The sequence below is a fragment of the Aedes aegypti genome, chromosome 2 (genome assembly GCF_002204515.2).
Source record: "Aedes aegypti strain LVP_AGWG chromosome 2, AaegL5.0 Primary Assembly, whole genome shotgun sequence".
Taxonomy (NCBI): Eukaryota; Metazoa; Arthropoda; class Insecta; order Diptera; family Culicidae; genus Aedes; species Aedes aegypti.
The window spans coordinates 291,224,727-291,240,563 of NC_035108.1; the positions used below are offsets into that span (position 1 = coordinate 291,224,727).

The window sequence follows — 15,837 nt, forward strand, 5'->3', positions numbered from 1 at the left end:
TAGATGCTTTTTTGATATGGCACAGGCCCTTATCTATATGTAGCAGTAAAATGAGTATTGTTATAATTTGTACCGATATCCTAGGTCCACCAAAGACTTCATTGAATAGAGGCCTTTGAATCTACAAACGTGATCAATGGTCTATAGGTAGTTTTTTAATATGGCACAGTCTCTTAACCATTCATTTAAGTCAACGGAATATTTTATTAATTTATACGGATGTTTTTGATTCTCCAATGACTCCATTGAATAAAAGGCTTTGGATCTACGGCCATAATAAGTGATTAGAAGATAGTTTTCAAATACTCCAAAGGCCCCTTACCATTTCTGTGGGTAAACGGTTTATTGTATGAATTTGTGCGGATGTCCTTGGGCCTCTAAAATCTCTATCGAATATGGGCATTAGGATGCACAAGCGTAACCAATCATCAATAGATAGTTCTTCAATATTGCAAAGGCCTCTTACTGTCCATATTTGCAAACGAAGTGTTGTATTGAGTTGTGTCGATGTTTTTGTACTTCCGAGGACTCCACGATATATAGACCTGAGTATCTACAAACTAAAGTAGTTGTACATTGATGATTCTTATTTATAGCATAAAATATTAACTCTTAAGGCTAAGTAGCCCGTCATTCGGTTTGGTAGCCTTGTTGATTTTCCAGATTGCAATTTCAAAGTGATAAAACTCAGTCATCTTAAGTAATATTGATTCATAAAAGTATCACTACTTGAGCTTACATATAGAAAATATGCTGATACATTTTCAGCAATGTCAGTCAAAACCTAGTGATTTTCTTTAATTCGCAATCGTGAGACGGTTTGGCCACAATCATCGATGCCCACTACAAATTTCAATGACGGCCTACTCAGCCTTAATATAAGCAAATGGATCAATGTACTGATCTGTACTGATGTTCATGAGTTTACTTCGTTAAACAAGTGACGTCTATTGAATTTGCGTATAAACAGACTTCGTTGATTGAGTTTTAATTTAAAAATGGCGTTGGACATCGATTTTCGTCAACAATATTCTCCAAACGTAGGTCGCCATCTTGGATTCCAAAATTGCGTCAGACATCGATTTTCGTCATCCCCTCGTCGTGCCCGTTCTGGAAATACCCATGTTGCATGGGTTTCCAAATAATTTATTCAACCGGAGGTCACGATCTTGGATTTCAAAATGGCGTCGGACATCGATTTTCGTCATCCCCTCGTCGTGGCCATTCCGAAAATACCTATATTGCATGAATTCAAACGATTTTCTGAAACCGGAGGTCGCCATCTTGGATTCCAAAATAGCGTCGGATATCGATTTTCGTCATCCACTCGCAGTGCCCGTTCCGAAAATACCCATATTGCATGAATTTCAAACGATTTTCTGAAACCGGAGGTCGCCATATTGGATTCCAAAATGGCGTCGGACATCGATTTTCGTCATCCCCTCGTCGTGCCCGTTCCAAAAATACGTATATTGTATGGGTTTCCAAAGATTTTCCTAAACCAGAGGTCACCATCTTGGATTCCAAAATGGCGGCAGACATCGATTTTCGTCATCCCCTTGTCGTGCCCGTTCCAAAAATACCCATATTGTTTGGGTTTCCAACGATTTTCCCAAACCAGAGGTCGCCATCTTAGATTCCAAAATGGCGTCAGACATCGATTTTCGTCATCCCCTCGTCGTGCCCGTTCTGGAAATACCCATATTGCATGGGTTTCCAACGATTTTATCCAACCGAAGGTCACCATCTTGCATTTCAAAATGGCGTCGGACATCGATTTTCGTCATCCCCTCGTCGTGGCCATTCCGAAAATACCTATATTGCATGAATTTCAAACGATTTTCTGAAACCGGTGGTCGCCATATTGAATTCCAAAATGGCGTCGGACATCGATTTTCGTCATCTCCTCGTCGTGCCCGTTCCGAATATACCCATATTATATGGGTTTCCAACGGTTTTCCCAAACCAGAGGTTGCCATCTTGGATTCCAAAATGGCGTCGGACATCGATTTTCGTCATCCCCTAGTCGTGCCCGTTCCAAAAATACCCATATTGTATGGGTTTCCAATGATTTTCCCAAACCAGAGGTCGCCATCTTGGATTCCAAAATTGCGTCAGACATCGATTTTCGCCATCCCCTCGTCGTGCCCGTTCCAGAAATACCCATATTGTATGGGTTTTCAACGGTTTTCCCAAACCGGAGGTCAATGATTTCCCACAGAATTGTCAAAACTCAATTTACGCACTGCGTAAAAATAGTGACTTAAATTGAGTTTAAGGACTGTTCATTTAAGAAAGTGGACACGTGTCTTTTACAGTAAACTGTTTATTTTCGAACAAATTCATGAGTTTACCTAAAATACATGGAAATCATCGTAATTTCGATCAAATTCACATAAATTTGAACATTTATTGAGCATTGCTGGAGAATGCTCTTACTTTTCTTTTGATACCTCCCATAAAATTCTGCACAACTTTTTGAACTGCTGACCACATTTTCTTGAAAAAATCGATGGAGCTTGCTTCTTTTCCATCCTTCTTAAGATGCCGTTTGATTATTGCCCAATATGTTTCAATGAGGCGTAGTTCTGAGTAATTTGATGGATTCGATCATTTTTCTACAAATTACACTTATTCCTTCTTGAGCATCTCCAAAGTAGCTGAAGCATAGTGAGCCGATGGTAGGTCTGGCAAAAACAATGGAGGCATGGTATGCTTTCAGTAGATGGGCAGAAGCCATTATTTAATGCATTCAGTTCTGTAATTTTCGCCGTTGATTGAACCCGTCGTGAAATATGTAGTACTTTCATACCGCAGGAGCAAATTGCTTGCCATACCAAATCATTTTTCCCAAATTTTTCTGTTGGGATGTATCGTACGTCGTCAGGAATATCTGTTTTGGCCACAGCGTTGAAAAAATTCAATTTGGAAACTTCGCGATTTAAGCCAAATCTCGGAACGGAAGTTTTTCTGTACACCATTTGTGCAGAAAAAAATTGAGAGTCGCCATGTCAATTCGACCCATCGTTTTGAATTTATATTTTTTTATGTCAACTTTTGTCTGCTGTCAAAATTAACACTTGAGATCACACTGAAACAAAATTTTATTTGTTTTATGGAATTTTTACACCAAAATGCTAATATTTAGGTGTCCACTTTCTTAAATGAACAGTCCTTACTTCGTAAAAAAGTGACTTAAATTGAGGTAGCGTAAAAAAAGACTTCGTAAATTGAGATTTTAGTGTATTAGGTTAGGATTCGCCTGAAAAGCTGACGATAGACCCAGAGCATTTGATGTTTAATTGTTTTTTATTTAATCTTTTGAATGTCGAAAATCAAAAGAAAGAAACAATGTTTTATTTACAGTGTGAAAAATATCATATCGCGACGAATAAAGAAAAACGAAAAAAACGATCACGCGTGTAACAACAGTGTATTTCTGCTCGTTAAAATGGAAGAGCAGAGCCGATCTCTTCAGGGTCATCGGATTGTTCCAAAAACAGCAGGTAAATCCAAAAACAGCAGGTAAATCCAAAAACAGCAGGTGAAATCAACTCACCTGTAAAAAAATCTGAACTGCTACGGCAAATAAAATGTATTATGTTGTTAACAAAATGTTAATAAAATCTTAAATTTGTTTTACCAAATTAGGATGATAGTGTTTTCTAATAACACAGAACACCTAGACATAAGCAATGAGAGTAATGTTTGGAATGATACTAATAAAGAAATTAAAAAAAAAACAAGATTATTGTTGTTTACATTTCCACTAAATTTCTCAATGTAGGAATCACACGAATTTGAATAAACTTAACATTGTGATTTCATTAAAAATCTTAGAATCTCAATTTTTGAGGATGCCCATATAATTTTCTTATTAATAATAAGGTTAATAATACCTATTCAAATCTTCACATGTATAAATTCCAACTGGTAGAATGGCCATTAGACTGATGCAAATTTTGAAGTTTTTGCTCCCCTATGCTTAAACGATGTCAATTATGATGAAAATGATCCTCCCAAAATTTGAAGTGATTCGGAAGAAATTTGGTTGTGCACAAGCTATTTGAAGTTTATATGGAGATTACTATGGAAAACGCCAATCTTTTGTGTTCAGCCCTCTAACACGTCATCATAATATTTTAGGTAAAAGTGAACACACTCATCTTATGTGAAAACTTCCCAGCACAACTTTGCCGAAGACCACATTTCGATGGCCATTGGCCATCCTTTGTATGCTATAACGGACGTCGGTAATAGCTTCAAGACCAAAACCTGACGATTGATTTGCATACCTACGCTTACAAGCGTGCTTGCTTACCGGTCAACAATCAGTCAGCTTTGCAATCAACCAAGAGAGCGTCGCATAGTTAGTCATTCTGCAAGGCGCACGACTTCAAAATAGGCAGTGTCCCAAATTTGGATATTGTCGTGCGTTCCGGAAAGGCGTTATGGCTTCTACACCGAAAAAAATCCGTTCTCGTATTTGTGAACAGCAGGCGTGAACTCGTCAACAAGCAAAAATACACCGTGAACTAGATCATGTATACGAGAACGTTCATGGTAGTTCACGGTGTATTTTTGACAGTTCACGTTTTCCAGAACGCTTTTTTGAGCGTGTACATCGCTTGCTTCTATCATGCTACTGCGATGACTTTTTGCATAGTCAATCATTTATTTATGAACGGCAGCGATGAACAAATGCTCCCATGTCTTGAACAATTCACAAATTGAGTGAGTTTTACATACGTGTTGAGTATAGTTTATTACCAAAACTAAGATGACTCTCATACATGAATAATTTAGGTCAATCATGACCAAAATCATTTGAAGCAAATCATGGTGTTCCCATTTTCTTATTTTTGACTAAAAACGGTTTTATCGAACTATTGACTAATCGTTTTCATAATTTGCTATCTGGGTAAACGGTCTCTTCCCTTACCAACACTTTGCAAAATTGTAGATGTGAATGAGTAAAAGAAGTCACAATACTCGATGCAGTTTTTGCGCAAGCAAAACAACACACTGTCAGAGGAAAATATGCAAAGATATCTATTACTTCCGATGTGCTTCATACCTATCTACTTAGATAGCAAACGCGGCACACTTACACGACATTATTCTCGCGTGAGAGTGTCGCGCATCGCGAGGGTGCGCGTCAAGCAGTTGTGTTGTGTTGTTGGTTGGATAGTCCAATGACTCGTCCACCGACACGCAGCAAAGTGAGAGAGTACAACATTACACAGGTTCGATGGTCGGCGGCACTGTGCGCTCTATGACGATCGACTTGGGAGATCAAAATCAATGGTGTACTTCGGAGGGCGGTGACAACTGCACTGCTAATTTATCTCGTCAATGACGAAAACTGTCATAGACATTTGGTCTGGACAACACTAAGCACATGTGGTCAGAGACCAAAACATAAAAATGACGAATTGTAGCTTGAATTTATCATCTGAGTCGATTTATATGTCGTAAACTCAATAAGTAATACTGTTTTTGGTCATTGAAGAACAATATGGAATTGGGGACTTCAGATCTAGATCAGACGTTATAAACTGTCGCGGAAACAGCAGGGCGTGAGCATAAATGACCGTAAAATTCGAAGTTGAACTCCGTGATTTATCAGAACAATCGAAGTTGCACAGAGATTCAATGAAAGAACCTTGGCTTAGGTTATCATTCTCAAAATTTGTGCGCACAAGCTTAAAATTTAAAAATCAATAACTGTGCCGGCCACGCCCTATGTAGTCATCGGGAATGGGAAGGAATGTTAGTAAGATAGTCATTGCTACTAGAAACCGATCGAAGGATAAAACATACTAATACTCTAATCCGACGCAGAAGCAGCGAACCCAAAAAAAAACAAAGGAACAGGCATTGAAGATTTCGGTCTCATTTGATTTCGAAGCACAATCAGACAAGCGAAGAAAAACCTCCCATCTCTTCGGCTGTTTCCGGCAAGTTTATAACAAGCTTGATAAATTACAGCAGCTAACGAGAGCCCCAAAGAAAAAGCGATGATAAAACTCGTTTTTCTCGTTTTTTTTACTGTTGGGGGTAGGTGTTTTATTTTACTGGCATGGTAAGCAATTTGATAGCAATAGTATCCCCAGCTTGTCATACACTGTTATCCTCCCGAAAAGAATCAGAGCTGTAGCATGAGATGATAAACAAGCTCTCATGATATGCTGCGGATTATGATTGTTACAGAGAGCGATAAGTGAGATATTCCTCAATTTTCTCAGAACTCAACCCCTGCAAAGGAAACAGCACTACGATAAACATCTGAATGGCGTTGATGGTTTAACCATCCTTTTTGCATTGGGGTTATTTCGGCACGGTAAAGTAGCTGTAACTTTGTAGAGAAAAGAGTTAAAACTCTAAAATTTTCAGACATTTCCTAACTTCTGAAAACGAACATATACGTGCTAAATGAAGCTTACAGCGACTTCTACAATCAGTGCTACAAAAAAAAGTGTCACATTACGCATTAAGAGTCAAAAATAACCCAGGACTTTGAAATACTTTCAAAAATCCATTTTTAAACAGATTTTGTTCTTTCGGCTTCATATGAAATACATGGAACTCTAGGATAGAACTCTTGTAAGTATTTCCATTTTTGTAAGTATGGCAATTCTGGGTATAATTGTACAAGGACACCTGGAACCTGTTTCAGAAGGAACTGGTATATATCGACTGTTCAAATTTCATGGGTTTTTCATTCCGATTCACAAGAGCATCCAGAAGACCAACTGATTTGGTCGGAGTATTCCAGAAGGGGATGATGTGGACATTTTCAGATCATCATTTAGTTTCATCATGTGACAGGTCAAAATTCATGATTGTTCATAGACATTATGGCAAACATCAAACATAGTTCTTCTTCTAGTTTCTTGCATGACGCTCCAACTGAGATAGAGCCTGCTTTCCAGTTTAGTGTCCTTTTGAGAACTTTTACAGTTTTTTACTGAGAGCGTGTGACAGGTACGAAGATACTCTATGCTCTAGTTCTAGTATGTCGAGAATATTTCTAAACCCAAAAGATTCTCGAACGGTGCGATTTGAACCCCATGCCCTTCTACTTGGGCTTGCTCAAAAGCTGCGCGTTCACCACTATGGCTATATAGGCCTGCCAAACATAAAATTGTTGTATCCGAAAAATATATAACAAGTATAAGGAATCGGTATCATTAGACAATTTATAATTCATGTTTTACCTATAAATGAAACAACATTTTGTTGTTGACGAATTATAACTTTTGACATAAACCCAAATGTTAGATCAGCTCAAACAGGGCTTTAGTAAATCCTCCAGGAAAACTTCCAGAGATTCCTTCAGAAATTCCTCTCGAAAGATATCAACAGATTTCTCCAGGAACTCTTTCAAAGATTCCTTCATGGAGTTTACCAGAAATTCCACGAAAATAATCTCTATCGCCAGAAGTTCATCCTGGGATTCCTCCAAGGATAATTTCAGGAATTTATGCAGGATTCCTATTAGGAATTCTCCCAGGAAATTATTATTTACATTATATACATGCATTTATTATAATCATTTTTCCAGGCGCTCATTCAGGGATTCCTTTCGAAATTTCTCCAGAGATTCATTCCTGGCCCCTTGGGGGAACCTTTGAATTCTTCCATAATTTCTTGCATAGATTCACCAATGAATTCCACCAGGGAGTTTATCAAAAAGAACAAGAAGAAGTCCACCAGGGTTTCCACCGTGAATTTATTTTAGAGATTCCTCCAGAAAATCCCTTCCTCTATTTTTTTTTTTTTTTTTTTTTTTGAGAGATCTCTGGATAAATACCTGGAAGGATTCCTGGAGCAATCCCTGAAGGATCCTCTTGAAAAAATACAGAGTAATCCCTAAACGAATCCCCGGTGAAATTTGTAGAAAAAATCTTGCAGGACCCTATGGAGGGATTTCCAGTGAAAACTATGAAGGAATTCCTGAAGAAAGCGTTGGATCATGAAATATGCTTTTCGGCTACGCTTTCTATTTTTTCAACGGCTTTTTATATAATAAAGACTGCGTTTCCCGGAATATATATTATGCCTTCCCGGGAATCACGGGATTCCCGAGATATATGTAAAAATTGGTGAAAACTAGTAAATTTTACTGCAAAACAATGATTTTTTTCTCAGACTTAAACTTTATTCGATAAAACAGAAAAGCATCATGAAGAAAATAAAATTACCAGATGTATAAAATTTTTAAATTTGTATAAATGATGTATAAAAAATTTTGATGTTCTAGTTGCAATAGTCTTTTATAAAGATTGCACAACATAAGTCGTTTTGATAATCGTTTTCAATAATTAATATTTAGTTTAAACCACTACAGTTCCTTTAAGGATTTTAAAACGTTTTTCGGTTTTAATGTTATGACTTAAATGTTTGCCAAACTTTTATTTATTAGACTGACCCTAAAACAAAAATGTTATAACGGGGCACCCTCTAGATAAGTGCCTTAGGGTAATTAAAAAGCTCTCTCAGAATTTCTACTTGTTTGGTTGCTCCCCCAGCTGGCGCATTCAATTCGAAGTTTGTATGGAATAATCGTTTCAAATATTTAGAAAATTTACCCTATGCCACTGTTTCGTTTGGTATACTAGTTAATCGCGTTCAATTGAGTCCAAAATGACAATACACTAGTTGATACCCCAATGAACATAGTTGCAGAAGGTTGTATCTGGATTGAGGCTCATTTTCATTAGCTTTTCGGTTGTTGAAAGTAAGGCTTAGATCGGCACTCCCGTACAATCACACATATGCATGCACCTTGTGCCGCAGCTCGCCCAGCGTCATAGGTGGCTATGATGCGCCTAGTGGCAACCACCCAGCTATGTTGAAGAAATACTAAGCAGTATTGAAAATCTACTTCAAATAGATGAAACACCAACTTTCTCAATTTTAATCATGATACAACCTTCTACAACATTGTTCGCTATAGTATCAAGTAGTGTTTTTGACATTCTGAGTTCAATTGAACGCTCTCAACAATTTTCCTAACCCAGACAGGCGATGATGTGCTGTTTCCCATATGTTTGAGCTTAAAATCCCATATTAACTTCAATTCAAATGCGCCAGCTCATGGAACGACCAAAGGTGCTGAAATTTTCAGGAAGTCTTCCTCTAATCCAAAGGAATAATCCTGAGGGGTGTCCCATGGAATAATACAACTTTAGTTTTCTCCTGAGCTGGGCCAGTCTATTCATTTATAATAGAGAAATTGTAAAGTTTTCCAACAAATCCATAATAAGTTAAAATAAGCTTTATTTCATTTGTTGATTAACTTCGTTAGAATAAATTTGTTGTAATTGAAAAATAAAATACAAATCCCGGGATTTCCCGGGATAAGCATTAATTATTGTCCTGAATCCCGGGACAAGCAAAATGGTCAGGTAATTTGGAGGAACCTTCAAAACACCTAATATGTATGGGGATTTTCTGGAAAAAAAAACTTTAAATAAATTCTTGAAAGAAATCAATGAAAAATTTTCTGGGAGAATTCTTATAATGATTCCTTAGAAAATACCTGAATATTGGAATACTTGAAGAAATTCTTTTTAAAGATCTTTTGGCCAAACTACCGATCATCTTTCATGAATGGATTTATTTTAATATTACTGGTATTTCTGCTCGGAAGATTCTAGGCAGAATTGTGTAGATTTCTTAACTTGATTTTAAAAGCTTCTTTGCCAAATCACCTACGGAATCTTTGAATGATTTTTAACCTTTCTTAGTCCCTAACGAAAAGTTACAAATTGTGACTTAGGGTCGTTTTTGACACGAAGTTTCGCGAAATCAGTGTGTTGACCGAATTTAGTTCTGTAGGGCTTAAATGACAGGCACACATGTCTAGTTTCAGAAACTCTCCCGGAGATCAGGATTTGGTCACTGTGGCCACCGGGAACCTGTTACATCGGAAAAAAAAGTCCTGTTAGAGACCCTTACTTTGACAACCTGTAGTTTCGTAACTAAACAAGTAAGGTGAACCGTCCTCATATTGTTGAATAGGTATTACGTGGACTGAAAAGAGAGATTCTTAAATCAATTAGTTATTCAGACCCGGTTCCAGAAACCCGGAATATCCATGAAGTAAGTTTCCATCGCAGTTTTGTATGTGTAATTCACATCGGTATTATTCGGTTGATAGATATTTCGGCAATTTTTTTTTTGTAAGCATGGTCCATTGGCAAAACTAAAGCTCTCAGTTAATAACTGTAGAAGTGATCAGAAGAATACTAATCTGAGAAGCAAGATCTGTCCAGGATGGGACTGTAATTTATCGCAATTTTGTTAGTGCACAAATTTGTTGAAATTAAAAAGAATAGGTGTTAATACAGTCCACATTGTCAGAAAATAAAATAACCTATCTGGAGGATATTTCACAAAGAAACACAAAAACCCCTCTAGTCCTGCCTACGTCACTGTGGTTCCACGGTAGAAAATATCAAAACGTTCTTTAAATAACCGAGAGCCAATTCGTCGCTCACGAAGGAATCCGTTTGCCAGTAACTCGACTCCACTCCGACACGACACTGCTGTGTATCTCGCGAGCCAGATACGCACGGGATTTTTTATATAATACATATTTCAATTGTGCTGGCAGAAGAAAATTTTATTCTCCCCGGACAAAAAAAAAAGATCCAGTGGAGAAAATAGTTTCCGGGTTTCGTGGGATTCGTTGAAGCGAAGGAATGCAATCTTGCGCGTGACAATCGGCCGCCGTTTGCGAATAGCAAAGTGTGACGTAAACGAACATTTGAACGCTGATCCCGAGACGAAATCGTAACGCAAAGGTAAAGTGTGTATGATCATCCAGAAGATAGTAGGTTACTTAAGTCATTTTGGGAGGAAATTCAGTGAAACGTGAATCGAACGAAGTAATTGATTCTTAGCGAAAACTGAAGGTGAGCAGGTGGCGAAATGAAAAGAAAAATAGTTCGCCATACGTCTCCATTTGTCGTGTAGAGTTAAGTGGTGGGCGGAAGCTGCGCGAGTTGTCGTCTATCTCTAAATTAGCCGTTGTTTAAGTATTGCCGAGCGAAATGGCAAACAGAGAGTGGTGCACGAATGGTCTTTCTTAGCCTAGTGGTAACGTTCGCGGTTAGAATCAAAGCAATGCTGAAGGTGTCTGGGTTCGATTGCCGGCCAGTCGAGGATCTTTTCGTAATGGAATTTTCCCTGACCCTGGGCATCGTTCCTGCCACACGGCATACAAATACGACAATGTCAACTTTGGCAAAGAAAGATCCAGACGAATTCCATGTCTAATCGATCAGTCGTAGAACTCGACCATCTTCGATTAGTAGTTAATCTCACAAATGTCTTCCATAGATAAATCGATCATTTTGACTCCTGTATAATTTATACAAATGATCTATGAGTTTTCGTACGCAATTTATTTAAAAATTCAGTTTCAAAACTGTTGATTTCAAGGAAAAAACGTTCTATAAAAAAAGTTGTAGCGACCGTTGGAGTTACAAGAAGAATAACGGAAAATTTGAAAGAATTTAAATTTCACATTACAAAAAAAAACCCTTTTGATTTTTTTTAGTTTCCTCCATATAAGCTTGATAGAAAACAGATGTTTGAGAAAAAAGTTTCATGATTTCACAAAAAAAAAAAGATTTTCTAAGAACCACAGACGGTCGAATTTTAAAATTTGGTCATCTTTAAATAAATACATTTTGATGATAAAATGAGTCAACAAAGATAAATATGACGAATACTCTGAAAACTTATTGTTCTTGATGAAGAATCCTGATTGAATAATAAAAATGGCCTGCCTTAAATGAATAGACATTCAATTTTCAACCAAAACTGGTTGAATATTACATGATCGTGTAAATTTAAAGTGAATTTGATTGAAAAATAATGGATTGGTCGTTGAAATTTAGGTTTATTTCGATGCTCCAAATATGTGCATCAAAATAAACTTAATTTTACAACATTTTTTTAGCTGTGTACCTTGCCTTACCTTGATTGCTACAGCGTAGCGTCGCGCCATTATCGGGCGTATTGTAGAGCTCTATCTTCGTCGGTCTTACTTCGTCAGCGATACTTCTCCAATTACCCCGAACGTTTAGGGCTTCGAGCTCCTCTGCGTACAGCAAACGTATTGGTGGTCCTTCATGAAATTCCTGGTTCCCACCTGGTTTCTTGCTGAATATTATTTTCGCAATTCTCTCTTCCGTCATTCGCACTAAGTGATCAGCCCACTGAAGTCTGACGCTTAATAATACTCGCTTCCTTATACATCCCGTAATTCATGCGTCTGCGCCTCACATCATGTTCTAGTTTCTCACCGAGTATTGTCCGCAGCACTTTACGCTCAAAAACACAGAAGGCTTTCCGGTCGGCCTCTTTCACGTCCACTGACTGCTTTGTGCTCATAAAAAGCTACCGGAAGAATCAATGAGTTGTGTTTGATCCTTCGACCTTGACGCTTGCTCCTCCGGGGGCGGGCGATGAGGGCAGGATCAAACATGTCGCGCGTTGTTCGCGTAGTGAAATGAAAAAGCGCCGCGGATCGTTAGTAGTGTTTGATCTATTGATCGCGTCGCTTGCTCCTGCATGGGCGAGTGACGAACACTTGTTCGACATTCAATGCGATTATCGAATAATATCGCGAATTCGATTAGGCGTGATTATATCATGGATCGCATCACCAACCATTGGTGACTCCCAGATCTATACCTTATCCCACTAACCCAATATCCTATCCACGACAACTGTGGAGATGCAGAGGCATACTCGGGCTCTAGTAACAACGGCTGTCTAACTAACATTCCTTCCCTTCCCCGATGACCGTAAGGACGTGGCCGGCGCTGTTATTGACTTTTAAAGGTTAAGCTCTCGATTTGTGCACATTGAAGAATGGTAAGCTAATCTCAAGCCCCATTCATTAATTCCCTGTGCAACCTCGATTGTTCTGGTCAATCACGGAGTAGCAACTACGAATTGTACGGTCATCTATGGTCATGCTCATATAAAGCCACCGGAAGAATCAATGTGTTATACGAGGCGAATTTTGTTTCTGTTTGCAAGTTGTGGGACCTCAACTTGTTACGTAATATGAAAAAGGTCCTATCCACAACCGCAACTCGTCTTTTCACTTCGCGGGAAACGTCATTGTCACATGTCACAAGTGTTCCAAGGTAAACAAACTCTTCAACAGCTCCAAACACTACCTCAGCAGCAACTACACTATGGCTACCACTATCTCTACCTACATCCACGCACTTCGTATTGGCCTTATGAGAGTTTTGTACATGGTACATTCCCAGTTAACACAAAGTCGTATACGATAACGCATAAGAGTACAAATGTGGAGGCGATATACGCACATGCGCCATAAGGCTGCATGCAAAATGTACGTATATCGCCTCCACATTTGTACTCTTATATCCCTTCATATACGATAGTGTGTTTACTGGGTTTGGTGCGGGTGTGAATCTTTTTTGACCGCAGCTTCTTGTGGAGGCCATAGTAGGCCCGACTTCCATTAATGATGCGCCTCCGTATTTCACGGCTAACGTTATTGTCAGTCGTCAGCATGGATTCAAAGAAGACGAACTCATCGACCTCTTCGAACGTATTCCCGTCTATCGTAACACTGCTACCTAGGCGAGCCCTGTCGCGCTCGGTCCTACCAGCTAGCATATACTTTGTCTTGGTCACATTCACCACTAGTCCAACTTTCACTGCCTCGCGTTCAAGTCTATGCAGGTCTGCCACCTTTTCAAATGTTCGGTCGGCAATGTCCATATCATCCGCGAAGCAAATAAATTGACTGGATCTCGTGAAAATCGTTCCCCGGCTGTTAAGCACGGATCTCCGCATAATATCTTCTAGCGCAATATTGAACAACAGGCACGACAGTTTTTCACTTTGTTGTAGTCCCCGGCGGGATCCAAACGAACTGGATTGTAAACCTGAAATCTCCACACAACTTTTCACACCTTTCATCGTCGCTCTTATCATTCTCGTGAGCTTCCCGGGAAAGCTGTTCTCGTCCCTGGTATTAACGAAATTTTTAGAGGATTTGCCGTACAATAAAGATATGGTTCGTTATCAATCAGCCATTGACGAAGCCGGCTTGATAACTTCCCACGAACTCGTTTCCTACAGGTGACAGACGATGGAAGATGCTCCGAGATAATACTTTGGAGGCTGCATTTAGAATGGTGATCGCTCGAAAGTTCTCACAATCTAACTTATCGCCTTACTTGTAGATAGGGCATATTACCCCTTCCTTCCACTCCTTCAATAGCTGTTCTGTTTCCCAGATTATGCCTATTTGCCGGCGCAGACAAATGGCCAGCCTCTCCGGGCCCATCTTAATGAGTTCAGCTCCGATACCATCCTTACCAGCAGCTTTATTATTCTTGAGCTGGTGAACGGCATGTTTAACCTCCCTGAAAGTGGGGGCCGGTTGGTTTCCATCGCCCGCAGTACTGTCGAAGGCATTTAATCCATTGTGTTCTCAGTGTCATTCATGTATTCGTCGAAGTGCTGCTTCCACCTTTCGATCACCTCACGCTCGTCAGTCAAAATGCTCCCATCCTTATCCCTGCATATCTCGGCTCACGGTACGAAGCCGTTGCGAAATGCTTTGAGCTTCTGATAGAATTTACGTGTTTCTTGAGACCGGCACAGTTGTTCCATTTCCTCCAGCCGGCGTTTTTTCTCCTAAAAGAGGCGGGTCTGCTGTTGCCATTTCCGTCTATAACGTTCCACGTTCTGCCGGTTCCCTTGCTACAGCATGACCACCCGCGCTGCATTCTTCTCCTCCAGAATCTGCCCACATTCATCGAACAAATCATTCCGTCCCACGTACCCGATGTTGCTCTCAGTTGCATAGGTGATGGCTGCTTTCACTGTTCTCCAGCAGTCCTCAAAAGGGGCTTCATCCAGCTCACCCTCTTCTGGTGATGCAGCCTCGACGAGCTGAAGCAACTGCGACATCTAATTGCTTAAGCCGCTCTAGGTCATACCGGGTCGGCCGTCGTACGGTGCCGTTGTTAACCACGGAGAGTTTTGGGCGTAGTTTAACCATCACCAAATAGGAGTCAATGTTAGCACCACGATAGGTCCTGACGTCGATAATGTCGGAGAAGTGCAGTCCATCAATCAGAACGTGGTCGATTTGTGATTCTGTCTGCTGTGGTGATCTCCAGGTGTGTCGGTATGGAAGGCTGTGCTATAAGAAGGTGCTACGAATGACCATATTCTTAGAGGCGGCGAAATCAATTTATCGTAAGCCGTTTTCGTTCGTCATTCTGGGGCGTTGAACTATCCAATAGTCGGTCTGAATTCCTCCTATTGGCCAACCTTAGCGTTTAGATCTCCTATGATGCTTTTGACGTCGTGGCTTGGGCAGCTGTCGTACTCGCGTTCGAGCTGCGCGTTAAATTCGTCTTTATAATCATCAGTGCTTCCGGAGTGAGGGCAGCGCATGTTTATTATGCTGAAGTTTAAGAACCGGCCTGTGAGCTTCAACTTGCATATTCTTCCATTGATCGGCCACCACCCAATCACGTGCCTCTGCATATCACCCATCACTATAAAAGCTTTTCTAGCTCGTGTCTGTTGCCGCAGCTCTGGTAGATGGTATGGTTACCTCTAAACGTTCGCACCATTGATCTTTTCCAACACACTTCCTTCAACGCTACGATGCCGAATCCACGGTCCTTCAGCACGTTGGCAAATATGCGTGTGCTCCCGATGAAGTTGAAAGATTTTCAGTTCCATATACATATACGCTAGTCCCTTCACGTCGCTGTGGTCTTCGCCGATTCTCTCGGTTCGTATTCTCTC

The 15,837-nt window shown here is 39.8% G+C and overlaps 1 protein-coding gene across 9 annotated transcripts in view; it reads left to right on the forward strand.

Annotated features, from left to right (window-relative positions):
* The first annotated feature begins 10,512 nt into the window (after positions 1–10,512).
* Positions 10,513–15,837, forward strand: part of LOC5569178 — a 41,374-nt gene continuing 36,049 nt past the window's right edge. For 7 of the 9 annotated variants that reach the window (XM_021845343.1, XM_021845351.1, XM_021845348.1 and 4 more), the window contains exon 1: positions 10,513–10,814. The gene's annotated coding sequence lies outside the window, so the exon portion shown is untranslated. The remainder of the gene's footprint in view (positions 10,815–15,837) is intronic. The other 2 variants (XM_001652707.2, XM_021845350.1) reach the window with 2 other exon arrangements.